Source organism: Mesoplodon bidens (assembly GCF_964165515.1).
Source record: "Mesoplodon bidens genome assembly, chromosome: 16".
Lineage (NCBI taxonomy): Eukaryota > Metazoa > Chordata > Mammalia > Artiodactyla > Ziphiidae > Mesoplodon > Mesoplodon bidens.
The window spans coordinates 32611954-32632273 of NC_138173.1; the positions used below are offsets into that span (position 1 = coordinate 32611954).

The following is a 20320-nucleotide window of genomic DNA, read 5'->3' on the forward strand; positions in this document are numbered from 1 at the left end:
GATTCATAAAAAGGCAAACCATAAAAAGAGAATGAAAAATGTGTTTAAACGAGGTTAGTACAGGAAGTGATAAAACATGGAAAAATAAAGGAGAAACAGATCAATAATCACAATACATTTGATCACAGAGACAATAAAAATAAAATTTAAAATTCCAGTGTATGCTGCTTACAAAAGACATATATAAACTATTTTTAAGATTCAGTGCCATTCTTCACTCGAAATAATTAATTATATACGTGATAAATGATTTTCAAGATTACATCTTTGGCATGATGACATGTATAAAAATTTTTAAAACTCAAAGCAATCATGTATTTTTCATGGATTCATTTGAATATAGTAAAAAATTCAAGCATGGATTCAAAGTATTTATATTAAATTCATGATACCAGTTATCTAAGAAAAGGAAAAATGGGACTGAAATGAGAATAGAGAGGAGAGAAAAAGTGTGTGTGTATCTGTGTGTTTGTGTGTGTGTGTGTGTGAACACATGTACAACAGTCAAATATGTGCTTCTTTCACAGCATGATTCACGGTATTCCATCACAATATTAATAAGATTTCATACAATATGGGCATCTCTGCAGAAACTAAAATTTTCACATGCTTATGTGTATTGGACAATGAGCTCACCTTACTATTTCCATCCATTCTTCAATTAAAATCTAGAAATGTGTATGGGCTGTTAGAATTTAGTTAATGAGCCAATTATCTTTACAGAAATGCTAGTTATGCACAGCTTTTCCTTGGCTTAATTATGTTTTAAAATAGCAGGCATTCATTTTACATCTTTAATTGATGGCTATCACACACAATTAGTTTGAAAATTCTTATCAATATGCTTGGAATATATTTGGTTGAATCATTGGAGTAATCTTTTTTGAACTTACCCAAAAGTATGTGTTTAGCCTTCCTAAACACAGTGGCACATTTCCAAATACAAAGTAGTTGCATTAGAATTATTCCTAATATGAAGACATTCAATATTTGTGGAAACAAATTTTCTCTTGAAAACTTAGCTTCCAGATGGAAGAAAAATAAGGGTAGAAATGTATTTAAGGCAAATTTGGAGATGAGAAATCAAAATTCAAATTCCATAGTGAAAGAAAAAGGGATAGTAATTACAGAGAGAAAGGCAAATACAATGCAAAAATTATTGGAACATATTTTGCTCAATTACAAACAAACTTACATGGTAAGTGGTAGCTTCCATTATTGCACCAATTTTTAGCATATTTTAATATTTTCATTTTGAAATGAAAATTTTAAAAAGTCATCTATTGTTTTTTTTAGAAAGTATCTAGAGTGGTTGAAGTGAAATAATTTTCAGAAAATGTGTTAAAATGGGGCTACAAAAGACTTAGGAGACATAAGCTTGGTTCTTATTATTGACAGTTTGCAAATCAGCCATGGGAATACACATTATTTCCAACTTAAAATGAATGATGATTCTATATATATATATATATGCATCTTATCATAGTGATTATAAACCAAATAAAATCTCATGAAATCTAAGTACGGTTGTAAAACTTAAACATATTTTTATGTTTTTCCAAACACTAGAAAATGAAAGCAAGTTCTGTTGTTTGTCGTTTTCTTTTGGACTCTCTTGGCTTCCTGAAAATGATTATGTCAAGATATTGGAGAAATATTCATAGGAAGCAACAGAGGCCATGAGAATAGAGAACTACACTGCTACCTCACTAGAAAAAATAAAATAAAAATTCCTGTCTATCCATTTCAAATTACACTCAGGGATGCTTATAATATAGAATTTGAAAATTGAATACTTACTAGTTGTCAAGTAGTCAGCCCCTTTGATTACTAATGCATTCCATCCTAAGTATGTTGTTCTTAGAATTCAGAGAGGTCCTTTAATCACAGCCCCCAACTTGACCACTCACATCTCCAGATTTTCCTCCTTCATGGCATATTGGTGTTTAACTTATTAAACAAATATTTGTTGAACAATTACTATGCATGCTAAGCAATGGGGATCAAAGATGAATGAATATTCATTTGTCTTTAAGGAGACACAGTCTACTGGAGAGAGGCAGAACTGTGAACAGATGACTGCATAAAGAGGCAAAGTCAAGTCTTATTTATTCAGAGGAAGAAGTCCCCATGATCAAGCAACAAGTAAAATCATTTCATTGTGCAAGACATGGATTTGTGATTGAAAATGCACAAGCATCTTTATCTTATTATCCATCATAGATGATCACCTATTATAATCAGAGAGATTTCTTAATGGCACAGCATCTAGAGGAGGACATCATGCATGAACCTGTCATATTCAGAAAGTAAGGAAGTGGCACAGTGGGAACAATTCAGGAAAGTAAATAAACATGACAATAGATTTAAAATCTACTTTAATTGTTCTTACTATTATTAATCTATTTGGGCAAGTAGTAGTTTTCATTGATGTTAGCATTTTTTCATTCAAGACTTGAAATCAGACATTAAATATTAATATTATAAAAATATTACTAATTGAATTCATTCACAAATTTATAAAACTAGATCAGCACCAGAGACCTATTTATTGGAAACAAAGTAGGTAGAACAATTAAACTCATTTATAGTTCCTTCGCAACCAAAGTGGACAGAAGTTTTATATGTAGAGGTCCTGGGCCAGAGGCTATTTAATATTTTCATCAAGACTAGGATGATAAAAAAGCATGTGGATTTAGTAATTTACAGTTCTCTTTAGTTGATAAGACTGATTAATACTTTGTCAAGATCAAAATTCAACATGACCATAATATGACCTTGACAAATTGGAGAAGTGGTTTAAAACAATGCAATTTAATAAGTCTAAGGGTCACATATGGGCTTTAAAGGGATTGGAAAGGAAATGGAAGTTATAATAATGTAGGTGATACCATGCTAGTGAGAATGCATTTGTGTGTGTAATATAATATGTAACAAATAATATTGAGTATGACTTGAGTCAAGAATATAGCAATAGCTTTTACTTTTTTCTCTCTCTCACCATGGCATAATGCTTACTCACTCACAAATATTTCTAATACATTTCATCAAAATTTAGTCATTAAATCCTGTATCCCTGCTGATAAAATTAAAAGTAATTCTAAGATATATAAATGAAGAGAAGGGTATAAAGGTACAAATAAGTGGGTGAATACTAATGAAGTTACTTTGTATTGTGCTTCACAAATACGATTTATGCATTTATCTTGTTGCTAATACATTCATTCATTCATTCATTCATCAATCATTACATATTTATAGAACTTCTACTATGTCCCAGGCACTGCATTAGGTGCTGGTAATACAAGGTGGGGGAGAGCAAGCATTGTCCATATTTCTTAGAGCCTGCAGTCTAAAGAATAATTACTAACGGTAGTAATTATAGTAGTAGTAAATATAGACAGGGTACTATGAGCCATGGAACAGGGAGCTTTTCTCATCTAGAAGGATGAGGAAAGGCATCCCTTGTGAAATGTCTTCTTAACTGATGTATGAGGTAGGTAGCCTAAGGGGACAAGGGAGTAAAGGAGTAAGTATTTCTTGCAAAGGGGAAAGCAAATATTAAGAATTTGAGCTTCAAAAAAGGAATGCTTCACATTGATATTACAGTCTCAACAAATACAATTAAATTTCTGGTTGTTAATACATAGCATAAAAGTGGAGGAGTGGATTTCTGCCAAAATTAGGGCATATAGTTAGGATTAGAAATGTGCTCTGTGATATGTGACTTTAACATTGCAGTGAGACTGGGAGAAAAAACGTACAAAGAGGTTATCCTCTGGACCCAATGGCACTGATGTACATCAAGGCTTTTGCTGAAGTAGAAAACCGGCTATTGATATTGAGATACCCTTGAATGAAACAATGACTTCAAATAAGAGTTCCAAACTGAAACTCAGAAAGACCACCAATCTGACATGACTTAAATTTGAACTGCTTCTCAGGTAGGCAATTTATACTTTGGGGTAAATAGAAACTGGGCTTGGTTTCACTAATGATATCAATGACATTTTGCTATTAAATTTGGTTTAATATTTTCATTTTACGAATCCCTAACTTCAAAAACTCTCTAAGGGAAAGTAAGGGGAAAAGGATAGGACTAACTTGTTTATTTACATTACCTTGAATTTTAAATTTAAATTGAGTTGCGCTATCTCCACCAATGCTTGACTAGAAGGCTGCACAGTGAGTAGTTGTAATGGAGGAGATTGGCTCATTTTAATGGCCACATCTGATGGATCTCAAAGAAATTCAGGTAAAACAACTCTTTGCATAGTTCATAGTCAATTATTTATACTTACAGAAAAATGCCTGAGCCTAGAAAACTTTAAATGGTGGATAATCAGCAACATTCACATATTTCCTTGAGGTTTTCCAGGATTGTACAAACACATTTAGGCTTTGAAAGACATGTTTTAGAACTTTACTGGAGGTATTCTAAGAAATACCTTCATGTTAAAACAATCTCCAAATATTTTGGGAAGAACTAGAATCTCTCTGTAAATAATTCATGCCTTAATTAATTATTATAATTGTTAGAAATTAATACTGAAGTATTTCAGAAAAAGATGACATATTAAGAATGTGACACTGCTTCCATGTCATATAAGAGCATGAGGATATCTCTATTATGAAACTTACTGCATTTTGCTACAGCACTTTTGTCTATCTTCTCTTCCAGATTACAAGCTTCTTAAAAAATAGACTGTGCACAGATCTAACTTTCTGGCCTACAATTGCAGTACTGGAGGCTACTATTGAAATACTAATTCAAAGGATATTTTAGAAAACATTATAGACAGAACTCTACCATAAAAGAGCGTATATAAATATAGCATATTTTCTGATGTTATTGAATCATCTTAAATATTGCTTAATGCAAATTTCAATCTTTAAGGCACTTCTACAACATACCTGAAAAATGATCGTCATTTTGTACTTGAATGTCCTCACTGAGAAAGAAATTGCCAGCTCAAGATAAGTTTATTTCATTTTTAGGAAGCTCTAATTGTTAGAAAACTCACTCTTAAAATAAGTTAAAATCTCTATCCCTCAACTTGTATGCATTTTCTTTTTTTTTATTTTTTATTTATTTTTATTTTTATTTATTTATTTATTTATTTTGCAGTACGCAGGCCTCTCACTGCTGTGACCTCTCCCATTGAGGAGCACAGGCTCCGGACGCGCAGGCTCAGTGGCCATGGCTCACGGGCCCAGCCGCTCCGCGGCATGTGGGATCTTCCCGGACCAGGACACGAACCCGTGTCTCCTGCATCGGCAGGTGGACTCTCAACCACTGCGCCACCAGGGAAGCCCTTGTTTTTTAAATTAGGGGCAACTTGATCTTTTTTTGATTTTACAGCTCTAACATAGCTAAAGTTGGCTTTCAGGTCTTTTGCCCCCTTACCTACTCTTCATAATTATTTTTATTAAAAGAAATATATTGTGGTATAATATAAAAATATACTAACTTGAATGTACACTTTAATGAATTTTGACAAATGTGAATATTTTGTAACTTCTGTTTACATCAAGGTAGGCAGTTTTCCTATTACCCCCCTTTGCAATTTTCCCTTTCCTCTTTGCAGTCACTCTCTACTCCATATTTGATACAGGCAACTGCTGATATGTTTTCTGTCACCATAGATTCATTTTTCCTTTTCTAGAAAGTCATATAAACAGAAACATAAAGTACATACTCTTGTGTGTCTAGCTTTTTTCTCAGCATAATGTTTCTGAGATTCATCTTTGTTACATTCCTCATATTTCTATCCTTCTACTGCTGTATGATATGACATTGTATGGATATACCACAACTGGTTCACCCATATAAATCTTGTTGGAGATTTTCTGATGATGGCCATTCTGATCAGTGTGAGGTGATATCTCAGTGTAGTTTTGATTTGCATTTCTCTAATGATTAGTGATGTTGAGCATTCTTTCATGTGTTTGTTGGCAATCTGTATATCTTCTTTGGAGAAATGTCTATTTAGGTCTTCTGCCCATTTTTGGATTGGGTTGTTTGTTTCTTTGATATTGAGCTGCATGAACTGCTTGTAAATTTTGGAGATTAATCCTTTGTCAGTTGCTTCATTTGCAAATATATTGTCCCATTCTGAGGTTTGTCTTTTGGTCTTGTTTATGGTTTCGTTTGCTGTGCAAAAGCTTTTAAGTTTCATTAGGTCCCATTTGTTTATTTTTGTTTTTATTTCCATTTCTCTAGGAGGTGTGTCAAAAAGGATCTTGCTGTGATTTATGTCATAGAGTGTTCTGCCTATGTTTTCCTCTAAGAGTTTGATAGTGTCTGGCTTTACATTTAGGTCTTTAAGCCATTTTGAGTTTATTTTTGTATATGGTGTTAGGGAGTGTTCTATTTTCATACTTTTACATGTAGCTGTCCAGTATTCCCAGCACCACTTATTGAAGAGGCTGTCTTTTCTCCACTGTATGTTCTTGCCTCCTTTATCAAAGATAAGGTGACCATATGTGCGTGGGTTTATCTCTGGGCTTTCTATCCTTTTCCATTGATCTATATTTCTCTTTTTGTGCCAGTACCATACAAGAAATGCTGGAGAGGGCGTGGAGAAAATGGAACCCTCTTGCATTGTCGGTGGGAATGTAGATTGATACAGCCACTGTGGACAACAGTATGGAGGTTCCTTAAAACACTAAAAATAGAACTACCATACGACCCAGCAATCCCACTACTGGGCCTATACCCTGAGAAAATCATAATTCAAAAAGAGTCATGTACCAAAATGTTCATTGCAGCTCTATTTACAATAGCCAGGACATGGAAGCAACCTAAGTGTCCATCATCGGATGAATGGATAAAGAAAATGTGGCACATATATACAATGGAATATCACTCAGCCATAAGAAGAAATGAAATTGAGTTATTTGTAGTGAGGTGGATGGACCTAGAGTCTGTCATACAGAGTGAAGTAAGTCCGAAAGAGAAAGACAAATACCATATGCTAACACATATATATGGAATCTAAGAAAAAAAAAAAAGGTCATGAAGAACCTAGGGGTAAGATGGGAATAAAGACACAGACCTACTAGAGAATGGACTTGAAGATATGCGGAGGGGGAAGGGTAAGCTGTGACAAAGTGAGAGAGTGGCATGGACATATATACACTACCAAACTTAAAATAGATAGCTAGTGGGAAGCAGCCGAATAGCACAGGGAGATCAGCTCGGTGCTTTGTGACCACCTAGAGGGGTGGGATAGGGAGGGTGGGAGGGAGGGAGATGCAAGAGGGAAGAGATATGGGAACATATGTATATGTATAACTGATTCACTTTGGTATAAAGCAGAAAGTAACACACCACTGTAAAGCAATTATACTCCAATAAAGATGTTAAAAAAAAAATCTTGTTGGATATTTCGGTCATATCCAGTTTTACCTATTATGAATAATGGTGTTAGAAATTTTTGTGAACTAATTTGTGTGACATAAGACTTCATATCTCTTGGATAAGTATGAACTATTAGGTAATTGCTTGGTCATATGTAAATGTATATTTAACTTTAAAGCTTTCATGCTACAAGCCCATTAACAATGTATTCATGTTTCTCTAGGTCCACACCAAAACTTGATATTAACAGTTTTAATATTTTAGACATTATAGTGGTGTATAGTGGTATCTCATTATAATTGTAATTTGTACATCTTTGATGGAGCAATCTCTAAATATATATAAATTATATATACTTAATATATATGTTATATACAATATATGTAAGTATTTTAATTAATTTGTTTTTGGAGTATAGTTGATTTACAGTATTGTGTTAGTTTCTGCTGTACAGCAATGTGAGTCTGTTATACAGATACATATATCCACTGCTTTTTAGATTCTATTCCCATATAGGTCATTACAGAGTACTGAATAGAGTTCCCTGCGCTATACAGTAGGTTCTTATTAGTTATCTATTTTATATGTAATAGTGTGTATATATATAAAAAATATAATTAGGCACTTAAAAATAAAAGGAAGATATGCAAATAGCCAGTAAGCATATATTCATAGATACATATACTTTACATTTATATATATAACATATCCATAAATATATTTTTGCCATTTTCTCCCATTGGATTGTCTTTTTATTTTTGAAGTGTAAAAATTCTTTAATCTGTATATAAGTTCTTTGCCAGATATTGATATTGCAAACATTTTCCAAGTTTGATCTTTCCTGTTGATTTTCTTAATTTTTATACAGCAGAAAATTTTTAAAATTTTGATACATACTAAATTGTCAATATTTTATTTTATATTTCATAATTTTTTGTATTATCTAAAAATTGTTTTCTTGTCTTTAGGCCATGTGTTTCCCTTTGTTTTCTTCTAGATGTGTTATAATTTGGGTATTATGCTTAGATATATGATTTAATTAGAGTTATTTTTTTGATTATTTCATATAAAGGTCATGGTTATTTTTGTCTGTATAGATATCCAATTGTTCTCTTATTCCTCAAAAGCAGTGCTATCCAACAGAAATATAATATGAAGCACATATAATTTTTTATCTCATAGTAGCCACACTGAAACTGTAAGAATAAAGACATAAAAATAATTTTAATATATAATTTATATTACCTCATATTACAAAATAATATTATTTCAATACATAATCAATATAAAAATATTAGTGAAATGAAGAATAAAGTTCAATGAAAAACAAACTATAGTGGTTATAAAAGGTATACCACAAAGTAAAAGTGTAAATTGTCTGTTAAATCTGAGAGTGAGCAACTAAGAGAGAAGCAAAAAGGCAAGTTACGTATGAGATGTGGGATCTAAACCACTGGAGGATAACAATGATTTTAGAAAAAGAAAAATAAAATAGTATAAAATACAGTGATAAACCTTATGAATAGGAGCATATCGACCAGAACAAGGGAGGTGGCAATCTACACAGGATTAGACAGCACCTAGAATGATGTCTTTGCTGTCGGGCTTCATACGTTGCAAAGATGTGTGCAAATTCTGCTTCCCTTCTCTTAGAGATCACAGTCCTTAGATGCCTGTTGTTAATTTCTACAAACATGTGATGAATGTATTTTTCAGTTTTCTAGTTGCTAAAGAAGGGCAGAAGTCTCTAATCCTTAATGGACAGGATCAGATTGTGGCATCCAAGGTTGGGAGTTTCTTTCCGGTACTTTAAAAATGCCATTTTATATTATTTTGGCGTACAAATCTTCTGACAAGTCTGCATAACTCATACCTGTATTTCCATATACATAACATGTCATTTTTTCTCTGGTTGCTCCTAAGATATTCTCTTTATGGCTGTTTTCAACAATTTAATTATGATGGTAGTGGTGTTTCATGAGATTCATTGGCATTTATCTATTGTTAAATAGTTTTCATCAAATTTGACCTTTTTTCTCACCGTAGAAGATCTACAGGTGACAAGTAAGCATATGAAAAGATATTCAACATTATATGTCATTAAGGAATTGCAAATTAAAATAACAATGAGATACCACTTCACATCTATCAGAATGACCAGAATCTAGAACACTTACAACACCAGATGCTGATGAGAATGTGAAGCAACGGGAACTCTTTTTTTTTACTGAAGTATAATTGATGTACAATATAGAGATTCATAATTTTTAAAGGTTATACTCCATTTATAGTTATAAAATATTGTCTCTATTCCCTGTGCAGTACAATATATCACTGTAGCTTATTTTATACATAATACTTTGTATCTCTTAATCCCCTACTATACTGCCTCAACTTTTCCCTCTCCCCACTGACAATCACTAGTTTTTTCTCTATATCTGTGAGTCTTCTTCTTTTTTGTTATATTCTCTAGTGTGTTGTATTTTTTAGATTCCACATATAAGGGAATTCTTATTTCTTGCTAGTGGCAATACAGTATGGTGCAGTCACTTTGGAAATCAGTTTGAGAGTTTCTTACAAAACTAAACATGTTATTTCCAAATGATCCAGCAATCATGTCTTTGGTGTTTACCCAAATGAATTGAGAACATATGTCCACACAAAAGCCTGCACACTGTTTACAACAGCTTTATTGCTAATTAGCAAAACTTGGAAATAATCAAGAGGCCCTTTGATAGGTGAGTGGATAAATAAACTGTGGTACATCCAGACTGTGGAATATTATTCAGTGCTAATAAGAAATGAACTTTCAAGCCATGAAGACACATGGACGAACTTTAAGTGCATGTTACTAAGAGAAAGAAACCAATCTAAAAGGCTACAAACTGTATGATTCCAACTAAATGACATTCTGGAAAAAGCAGAACTGTGGAGATAGTAAAAAAGATTAGTGGTTGCCAAGGAGGAGAAAGAAATGGATGAGTAGGCAGAGCACAGAGGATTTTAGGACAGTAAAACTATTCTGTAAGATACTACAATGGAGGATACATATCATTATACATTTGTCAGAATCCATAGAATGTACAACAGCAAGCATAAATGTAAACTGTGAACTTTGGGTGATGATGATGTATCAGTGTAGGTTCATGGATTGTAACAAATGTACAATCTAGTCTGGGATATTAATAGTGGAGGAGGTTGTGGAAACTGGGAGTATACGGGAACTCTCATTCTTTTCACTCAATTTTGCCATGAATATAAAACTTCTCTAAAAAAATAAAGTTTATTATTTTAAAAGTTTGACTTTTTTTCAAATACCTGCATGATTTACCTCTTGATATTATCCCATAAGTAAGTGAATCTCAGTTTACTGTGGTTAGACTTTGTTTTCTCTTAATTTCAAAGATTTGGTATAAAAAAAGAAATGTAAAAATGTAAAATATTTTATTAATAATTTTTAGGAATCAATCATTGCAATGATTCTTACAGTAGAGCGGCTTATACACCTTTCTGTAGTTTCATTTTGAATAGTAACTGTAAAGAAGGAAAATATTTTGTGTATGCTTCTTACTAAGTCTTGCTCATTATGAAAACCAGAATGTTGACTAGAATTGTCAGTTGGAAATCCTTATATTTGAAAGGAATTTTTAAAACACAGGACTTGATGGAAAAATATAAAAATATCCATTAAGAATAACTTAATCAATATCATAAAAAATCACACTATATTCTATATTATCATAACAGCTTTTTCTATGTGACAGGCTATATACAATATATGGAGCATTCGATAATGATTGCTAATAATTCATGTACAAGAACTAGAGCTGCATCCTTGCCATATTCATCATCTCTCTAACAGTCACCTCCTTAATTTTCTCTTCTTTATTCTCCTCCCAGATTCTTTTTTAGGTTTATTGTTTGTTTCAATGGAAAAGAGAGATGTTTCTACTTTATATGTTAAAAAAAAGTTAAGATCATAAATGAGAGTTCCCATAAACTGATTTCTAGAGAGTTGGTATTTTCTCCAATAACTTCACAATGTCTACTAATATTTCCCCATTTACCTAGTTTTTTTTTGTTGTTGTTGTTGTTTATTTGTTTTTTGCGGTACGCGGGCCTCTCACTGTTGTGGCCTCTCCCGTTGCGGAGCACAGGCTCTGGACGCGCAGGCTCAGCGGCCATGGCCCACGGGCCCAGCCGCTCCGCGGCATGTGGGATCTTCCCAGACCGGGGCACGAACCCGTGTCCCCTGCATCAGCAGGCGGACTCTCAACCCCTGCGCCACCAGGGAAGCCCCTTAGGTTTTTTTTTTTTTAACTTAACCTTTTTCTACGTCTCACTGAAATCTTGCTAACCACTGTTTATTAATATTCTTTCCAGGTGCTTATATTTTCACTATGATCATCCCTGAGATCTTCTGGGAGAATAGAATTTTGATGGCCCACACATTTTTTCAGAAAAAGCAACTTTTATATTGTTTGCAAGCTGTAAATGGAAATATGAATACCACTCTTCTTATATGAGGGCTTTAACGTTTAAATCATTGTGTGCAATATTTGTGGAGACTGTAACAGTGTAAGGTTATTCTTCCTCCAAATGCTGCCTGATAGATTCTTGAAAAAGCATTGCTGTTAATAAATAACTTCTTATCTTGATATAACTTCAACATTTCTGTTCCCAAATGTGGGAATAATATATAGAAATACTTAAGTTACATCAAGATAAAATGCCGGATATATATATATATATATATATATATATATATATATATGCCTGATATTATCATTGTACTATTATATGTATCAATATTACATATACATTATATTATCATTGCAATATTATATGGATCAATATATATCAATATATGTATTATTATATTATCATATATATATATATATACCTTATATGATCATATACATACCTTACAATGATAATTCATTATTATTTAAATAAATTCTTGCCTGTTGAAAAATTTAATCCCATATCCTGTATGCGTGTGTGTTTGTGTGTGGGTGTGTATTGACCAAGAAGGCCTCAATATTCCCCTCAGCTTGATTAAATTTAGACAGGTTTCTTCCTGACTGTATACCCCCTAACCTCCCTTTTCTTAGAACATTTCCTTTAGAAAACTTGCAATTGTTAATTCTTTGTCCCTTTCAGATGTAAATTTTATCCCAGCCTCTGGCCGATTTTTTTTTTAACATCTTTATTGGAGTATAATTGGTTTACAGTGGTGTGTTAGTTTCTGCTTTATAACAAAGTGAATCAGTTATACATCTGTTCCCATATCTCTTCCCTCTTGTATCTCCCTCCCTCCCACCCTCCCTATCCCACCCCTCTAGGTGGTCACAAAGCACCGAGCTGATCTCCCTGTGCTATTCGGCTGCTTCCCACTAGCTATCTATTTTAAGTTTGGTAGTGTATATATGTCCATGCCACTCTCTCACTTTGTCATAGCTTACCCTCCCCCCCCCATATTCTCAAGTCCATGCTCTAGTAGGTCTGTGTCTTTATTCCCATCTTACCCCTAGGTTCTTCATGGCACTTTTTTTTCTTAGATTCCATATATATGTGTTAGCATATGGTATTTGTCTTTCTCTTTCTGACTTACTTCACTCTGTATGACAGACTCTAGGTCCATCCACCTCACTACAAATAACTCAATTTCATTTCTTCTTATGGCTGAGTGATATTCCATTGTATATATGTGCCACATTTTCTTTATCAATTCATCCGATGATGGACACTTAGGTTGCTTCCATGTCCTGGCTATTGTAAATAGAGCTGCAATGAACATTTTGGTACATGACTCTTTTTGAATTACGGTTTTCTCAGGGTATAGGCCCAGTAGTGGGATTGCTGGGTCGTAATGGAAATAAAAACAAAAATAAACAAATGGGACCTAATGAAACTTCAACGCTTTTGCACAGCAAAGGAAACCATAAACAAGACCAAAAGACAAACCTCAGAATGGGAGAAAATATTTGCAAATGAAGCAACTGACAAAGGATTCATCTCCAAATTTTACAAGCAGCTCATGCAGCTCAAAAACAAACAAAAAAAAACAACCCAGTCCAAAAATGGGCAGAAGACATAAATAGACATTTATCCAAAGTAGATATACAGATTGCCAACAAACACATGAAAGAAGACTCAACATCATTAATCATCAGAGAAATGCAAATCAAAACTACAATGAGATATCATCTCACACCGGTCAGAATGGCCATCATCAAAAAACCTAGAAACAATAAATGCTGGAGAGGGTGTGGAGAAAAGGGAACCCTCTTGCACTGTTGGTGGGAATGTAAATTGATACAGCCACTATGGAGAACAGTTTGGAGGTTCCTTAAAAAACTGGCCAGTTTTATTCCAGGACTATATTTCTCAAGGACCTGGGCAACAGGGACACATCAGGAAAGAGAGAGCCCCTGTCTCCTACTTTCGGTGGGAGGGTAGAAGCCTAACTTAGATAGGAGCCATGAGCAAACCCTAATCACGTTGAGCAATCTCTCCTCTAACGTTCTCTGCTACTTTTCCAGTAGCTCATCCAAGTGTTTAACTCCATCAGTGCAATTTTTCTTTGACAGCATGTGTGCATGTGCGTGTATGTATGTGTTCACACATTTATACATATATGTATATGCACACGCACACATTTACATATATCTACCATACATACCAGACTCACTGTAGTACAATTTTGATTTATTTGTATCCTTTGGTTTTCTATAAACTGTTGTACTTATTTTTTCAAAAGAATATTAAAAGTGTTGCAGGAGGAATTTTTCAGTAACACAAAATCAGGAAGAAAACTTTTTTTCACTAATGGTTTAAAAACACAGTTATCAAAGATCTAAGCAAGTATATGATGTCTAAGATTGCCAGTCTCTAACCTTTGATTACATTTGGCCAGAGTCTTCATTTACTACCCCAATCTCTGAAACAACAGAGAAAAAATGAAAAAGCTACTTATACTTAAAATGTATGCTGATGTATTTCTGTGACCTTCAAATGTTTTTACAGTGAAATGTATTTTACACAATGACCTAATACACACACACATCCATATATAAACTGACATATGTATATACAGTTGAAAAAAAAGTTTCACAATGGGGTGCTTAATTTTACTTTGAGCAATCAATACTAATATTTTTAAATTTGATGCTTACTGTGACCAACTTACAATGCTTACTTATATTATATACAATGCACACTGATATTGTTTTCTCAATGGTCACCACTACCAACTATTAATAAACTGATATCCTAACCCATTAAATAGTGGCCTACCTATAATTCTGAAAATCGCAGACTTAGTGGAATTTAGAACTCATTTTTGGTATGGTTATAAAATACTGATAACTATATATATTATATATATATATATATATTTATATACATATATTAATATATATATTCATATAGCAAGCATTAAAAGATTGCTTTTTGCAGAGGACTGGTTTCATAGTGATTTCCTGGGACTTTTCCCAGTGAGGGTGATTCTTTAAAAATCCTGCAGATCAGGTGCAGAGTGTACCCTTAAATTAAATGATAAGAGTAGCATGACTTTTAATTTGCTGAAACACTTAAAGTAGATTCTTGCAGGCAAAAGATTCATTTACAAAATGGCAGCTGATGAACTCAGAGGGAAACTATGTTGGCTTAAAAACAAAACCACATATGCCTGAGGAATTACTGTTTTCACTAAGTTCTCTCTTCATGTGTTAATTGGAGGTTAGGAAGTGATTCATATATCTTTTATACTATTTCTTGCCAAATTCCCTTAAGGTGATTACAGAAATAGGAGAAATGTTTATAGGGGAAGATATGGAAAGTGAAAGCAAAACAGGCTTTGTATAATATAATGCTAAATGCAAAAAAAAAAAGGTTAAAAAATCTTTGTAAACTTAAAGTCATAGGATAATGATAAACAGTGATATCAATGAGACTGATAAGAGGATCTTGATAATGCTTTTTTTTTTTTCAGTAGTGATAAGCAAAGAAAAAGGAGAAAAAGGAGAAATCACACTGGGATACAAACGGACAATTTGACATAACTACATTCGTATTTTAGGAAATAAAGTTATGTTAATATTGATAACTGATTTATATTTGTATGCATTATAGATAAGGAAAATAATATCAAAAGGCAAAAATATCCATTGTGTGGGCAAGAAAACCTTCCATAAAGAATTTTTTCATTGAACCGGTTTGCAAGGCAGAAATAGAGACAGATGTAGAGAACAAACGTATGGACACCAAGGGGAGTAAGCGGGGTGGGATGAATTGGGAGATTGGGATTGATGTACACACACTAATATGTATAAAATAGATAACTAATAAGAACCTGCTGCATAAAAAATAATAAAATAAAATTCAAAAAATTTAGAAAAAGAATTATAAGCAAAAGATCTCTATTATAGAAATACTTGAAAATTCGAAAGGGTTGCTAACACCAATAATGAATTTATTGCCTTTCCTGTGACTATTTATTTACCATATTTTTAAGGGAAAGAATAGTTCCACCACTTCCATTATAGACACATCATGATAAAAAAAAAGAATGTTATCATTATTATTATGGAAGATCATTTTTAGAGAAGGTCACTCTCTTTTCTTAGCAGCACATTAATGAACTCTTTAGGAAATTGTTAGTAGAGAAGGGCTGTGCAATTATTCTGTTAAACCACGCCCCCTCCACTTTAATCCAGATTTTTTTTCTCTCTCTTTAGGGAATTGAGGTGCAAGGAGAGGTATATTCTCTCCAGTGACTCTCTGGTTATGAATAATGTTCGCAAATAAAATTAAATTGAGCAAAAAAGGAGAGTCTGCTTAGTTTCTCAAGTAGATTGAGTTTCTGCTTACATCACAGAGGAATGTAGCAGAAAAAGCAGGAGTTGCAGTAACAGAAAGACCTGACCTCAAATTATTCTGTTGCCCGTTACTAGCAGCTTGATTGTAATCAGAGTAACTTGTTTCCTAGCCTGTTTAATCAAATGTAAGACAAAGATGAATAATACCTTCCTTAGTGGCTTCAGGTGAGGATTAAGGGAGATTACATGCAAATACTTGGGATAGATATTATTCTCAATAAGTGTAATTCCTTTCTCTGTAAAAGAACTAATTCATTATGATTTAGTTATCTTACTTTTCACACATCTACAATGTGAAGGTCACCAGGACAGTGGGCATGCTCAGACTTTTCTTCATAACTGTTATTATTACTTAAATTTAACACAGGGATTTAGAGGGTTTGCAAAACAAACAGTGGAAAAGGTCTAAAGCAATGCCATTGCTGAACAAATTACAAGTTACGTTCACTGTGTGGGAAGAGACAGAGAGAGAAGATAAATCAAATTATAGGTTTGAAAGAGAGAGACCAGGAACCGTATCTGTCCACCAGCTGCCACTGTCTGAGGTCAACTGTCTGCATCTTCACCCCGACTCCTTGTACAAAATTGCCCCTTAGCCAAAGCTCATCAGATCGGGGTGTGTACTGGGTACTTGATTTGTATGCAACCAATTTCTAGACTGATAAGCCTGGCCAAAGAAGAAGATTTGGGCAATCTTACTTTCTTGGGTTTCTAGAGTTGGGCCACTGAGACCTGAGAGATATTTGTTACCTACAGATAACATAGGATCCCCCTACCACTAGTTGAGTGGCAGTCCCAGACAAAAGAAGAATGTCAAGGTTGGGAGGCTAGTGACAGAGGGAAGGCAGTGGCAGAATCAATCTACTCTTTTTATTGATTGGTTTAAGCTGAAACTTGAATGTGAATTTGTTAAAAAAAAGAAAAAAGAAAAAAAGAAAGTAAAGAAGAATGAAAAAAGAAAAAACAATTGGTCCTCAGTAAATAAAAAAATTAATAGTTCATGTGGGTAGAACACTTTTTCTCAATGTGTGATTCATAAAGGAAAATATTCTGAATTATGCACACAGTAAAATGTGGTGAGGGTTTTAGAAAAGCCCATACTTTGTGTGGAAATTAAATATAGGCACTGGGAAAGCTCTGACTGTGTACACAAAGACTGCCTGCGTAAGGAACATATGGAACTTACTCCATCTTCTGTAAACTACACAGGACTTTCTTTCTGCTACATCCCTCATGCGGGCAGTCAGTGCAAGAGATGTATGACTGTCACCCTGACTTTCAGCATCTCTCCCAGTGTTACGCTGAAAATATACAAAGGCGCACAACATATCCATGGGCATGATGCAACTAAATGAACTCCAGGAAATCCAGAGAGAACAGTTTACTAGAAAAGGGCTGTTTAGGCAATGACCACTGATCGAACCCAGTTGAAGTTCTCCATCAGTTCCACCATCAAGAGCCTCCAACATGGGGTACATCACACAGCCTCCACTTCTCATTTGTAGCCTGGGGAGAAGGTTCTCCATGATAGTCACTTCAATAGAATGCTAGTAAAAATGTATGAGGTTTCTGTTTGAAATATTCTTGACACCTTATATGCAAAAAAGTGACTGCAAATAAAGCTACGTGATCTGAGAGAACCAAGCAGCGCCGCCGCCGCCGCCAACGCCGCCGCCAACGCCGTAGACTGAGTTGGAGGAGGGAGAAGCCAGGAAGAAAGTGGCGGCCGTGGCTGCAGAGGCGGCAGCGACGGCAGCGTCCCCCAGGGAGGGGGGCGCCGGCGAGGCTGAGACGGAGATGGAGCCCATTCCCGGCAGCGAGGCCGGCACTGACCCCCTCCCAGTCACGGCCACTGAAGCATCTGTGCCGGACGGCGAGGCCGACGGGCAGCAGTCGACGAGCCACTGTTGCCGCCGCCGCCGCCGCGGGAGCTAGCCCGCAGCCCGGAGGCGTCAGGGCCGGAGCTGCAGCCTGAGGAGAAGCTGCCCGCCCGGGTGGTGGAGCCGGCGGCAGCCGCGCCATCGGAAGGGCCTGGCCTTTTACCTTCCCCTGCATCGCCGCCCGCGGAGCCCGCGGCTCCCGAGGAGCGCCAGGAACCGCCGCTGCCCCAGCCCTCAGCCCCGGCGCTCGTGCCGCCGGCGGGCGGGGACTCCGCGGTGCTGCAACTGATCCCCGGCTCGGAGGTGCGGGTCACGCTGGACCACATCATTGAGGACGCGCTCGTCCTGTCGTTCCGCCTCGGGGAGAAGCTTTTCTCCGGGGTCCTCATGGATCTGTCCAAAAGAGATCATGAAACGTATGGTGCAATAGCCCTACTTTTGGTGGGAAAAATATACAGCCATTCTGGTGAAGCAGTGAGTAGTGGTCTTAAATGTTTTGCCTTGGTTGGCCTGGCCCTGGCAACAGTGGAGTCCACTTCATCGTGGGAGGAATCACAAAATGTCAGATTTGAATCTTGTTGAGCACGAGATCAGCATTAAGTGCTGGATGATTGAATTGGTAAAGAATTTAAAGACTAACATATAGTTTGGGCCCCATGGGATCCCTGTGACAGTATTTCCCAGAAGGGAATATAAGGATAAACCTGAAGCCATGCAGCTCCAAAATAGTACATTCCAAGAAGGGACCGATGTCAAGCGTGAAGTGAATGGTGCTGTGCCCGAGACCCTTCTCCTGTCCCGCCTCCTGAGCTGAGCTTGGCCGAAAGCCTGTGGACTTCCAAACCACCACCTCTCTTCCATGAAGGAGCACCTTATCCTCCCCCTTTGTTTATCAGGGACACATATAACCAATCAATACCTCAGCCACCTCCTCGGAAAATTAAGCGACCCAAACGAAAAATGTACAGGGAAGAACCTACTTCAATAATGAATGCTATTAAACTACGACCCAGGAAAGTCTTGTGTGACAAGTGTAAAAACAGTGTTGTTGCTGAAAAAAAAAAGAAATTAGAAAAGGTAGTAGTGCAAGTGATTCTTCTAAATATGAAGATAAAAAATGGAGAAATGAAAGTGTAATTACTATGAACAAAAAACTGAAAACTGACCATAAGGTGGATGGGAGAAACCAAAATGAAAGCCAGAAAAGAAATGCTGTGGTTAAGGTTTCAAATATTGCTCACAGCAGAGGCAGAGAAATCTTAATTAACTTCTTAACATCTTAACATCTTAATTAACTTCTCTGGGTTTCCTTTCCCTTATCTGTCAATGGCCTCAATAATCAGACCGTTGTGAGAATCATACAAGATACGACATGCAGCGGTCACCTGTGCTAGAAATAGTGTTGGGCTACAGCGTAGACACCAGCAACACACAGCTATTGCTGGCTATAAAAGTAACTGAGACATTTGGTGATAAATACACAAGAGATTATAAAGATGTAATACAAAAAACAGGATGTCAAATGTTTCATTATTGTTTTATAGTGATTACATGTTTAAATGATAAAATCTTGGATATATTGAATTAAAATATTATTTAAATTACTTTTATGATTCTTTTAACATGGATACTACACACTGAAAAATTACATAGCTCTTCCTCATTAGAATTCTATTCGACAGTGCCAGCAGAGAACAGAGTAAGTGCTTAATAAAGAGTAAATAAATTAAAACATTATTATAAATTTTGACTCGTATTATGTTTTCAAAAGTAAGGCAAAATTAAGCTCTATGGAATAGGAAGGAAAGGCTCATTTGTACTTTTTGTCTTAAATATTTAACACATAAACAGGCAAAGAAGTATGAAAATATTAGTTTAAAAGCTGTCTTCAGGTTGTACAAGTTCACATAAGAGAAAAGCCACAATCTATTTCGAGACAGAAGTTTTTTACCTTTTAGACAAAAGCTGAAAGCAAAAACATTAATTGGCTCACATGGTTTTGAAAAGCAAATGTCTTCTGTGTGGAGTCTGGTTAAATAGGTTCTGACAAAAGAGTTCATTCACTTTGCAGAGCAGTTTAACAAGTACAGCGCTTCTTCCCCAGGAGGGTCAGGAGAAGAGGACTGGCAGAGGAGTCAGAGCTGAAGGAAAAAAATCTCTGTGGAGAGAAGGATAGGAGAAGACAGCAGAGGGCG

The 20320-nt window shown here is 35.3% G+C and overlaps 2 protein-coding genes and 1 pseudogene across 10 annotated transcripts in view; 2 read left to right on the forward strand and 1 right to left on the reverse strand.

Annotated features, from left to right (window-relative positions):
- Positions 1-20320, reverse strand: part of LOC308630186 (uncharacterized protein) — a 282945-nt gene that overhangs the window by 197268 nt on the left and 65357 nt on the right. The window lies entirely within an intron of this gene.
- Positions 1-20320, forward strand: part of RIPK2 (receptor interacting serine/threonine kinase 2) — a 278912-nt gene that overhangs the window by 163596 nt on the left and 94996 nt on the right. The window lies entirely within an intron of this gene.
- LOC308604758 (PWWP domain-containing protein 2A-like) lies at positions 17652-19729 on the forward strand (annotated as a pseudogene). Its single transcript has 3 exons — positions 17652-17717; positions 17932-18650; positions 18772-19729. The product of its transcript is annotated as a PWWP domain-containing protein 2A-like (transcript).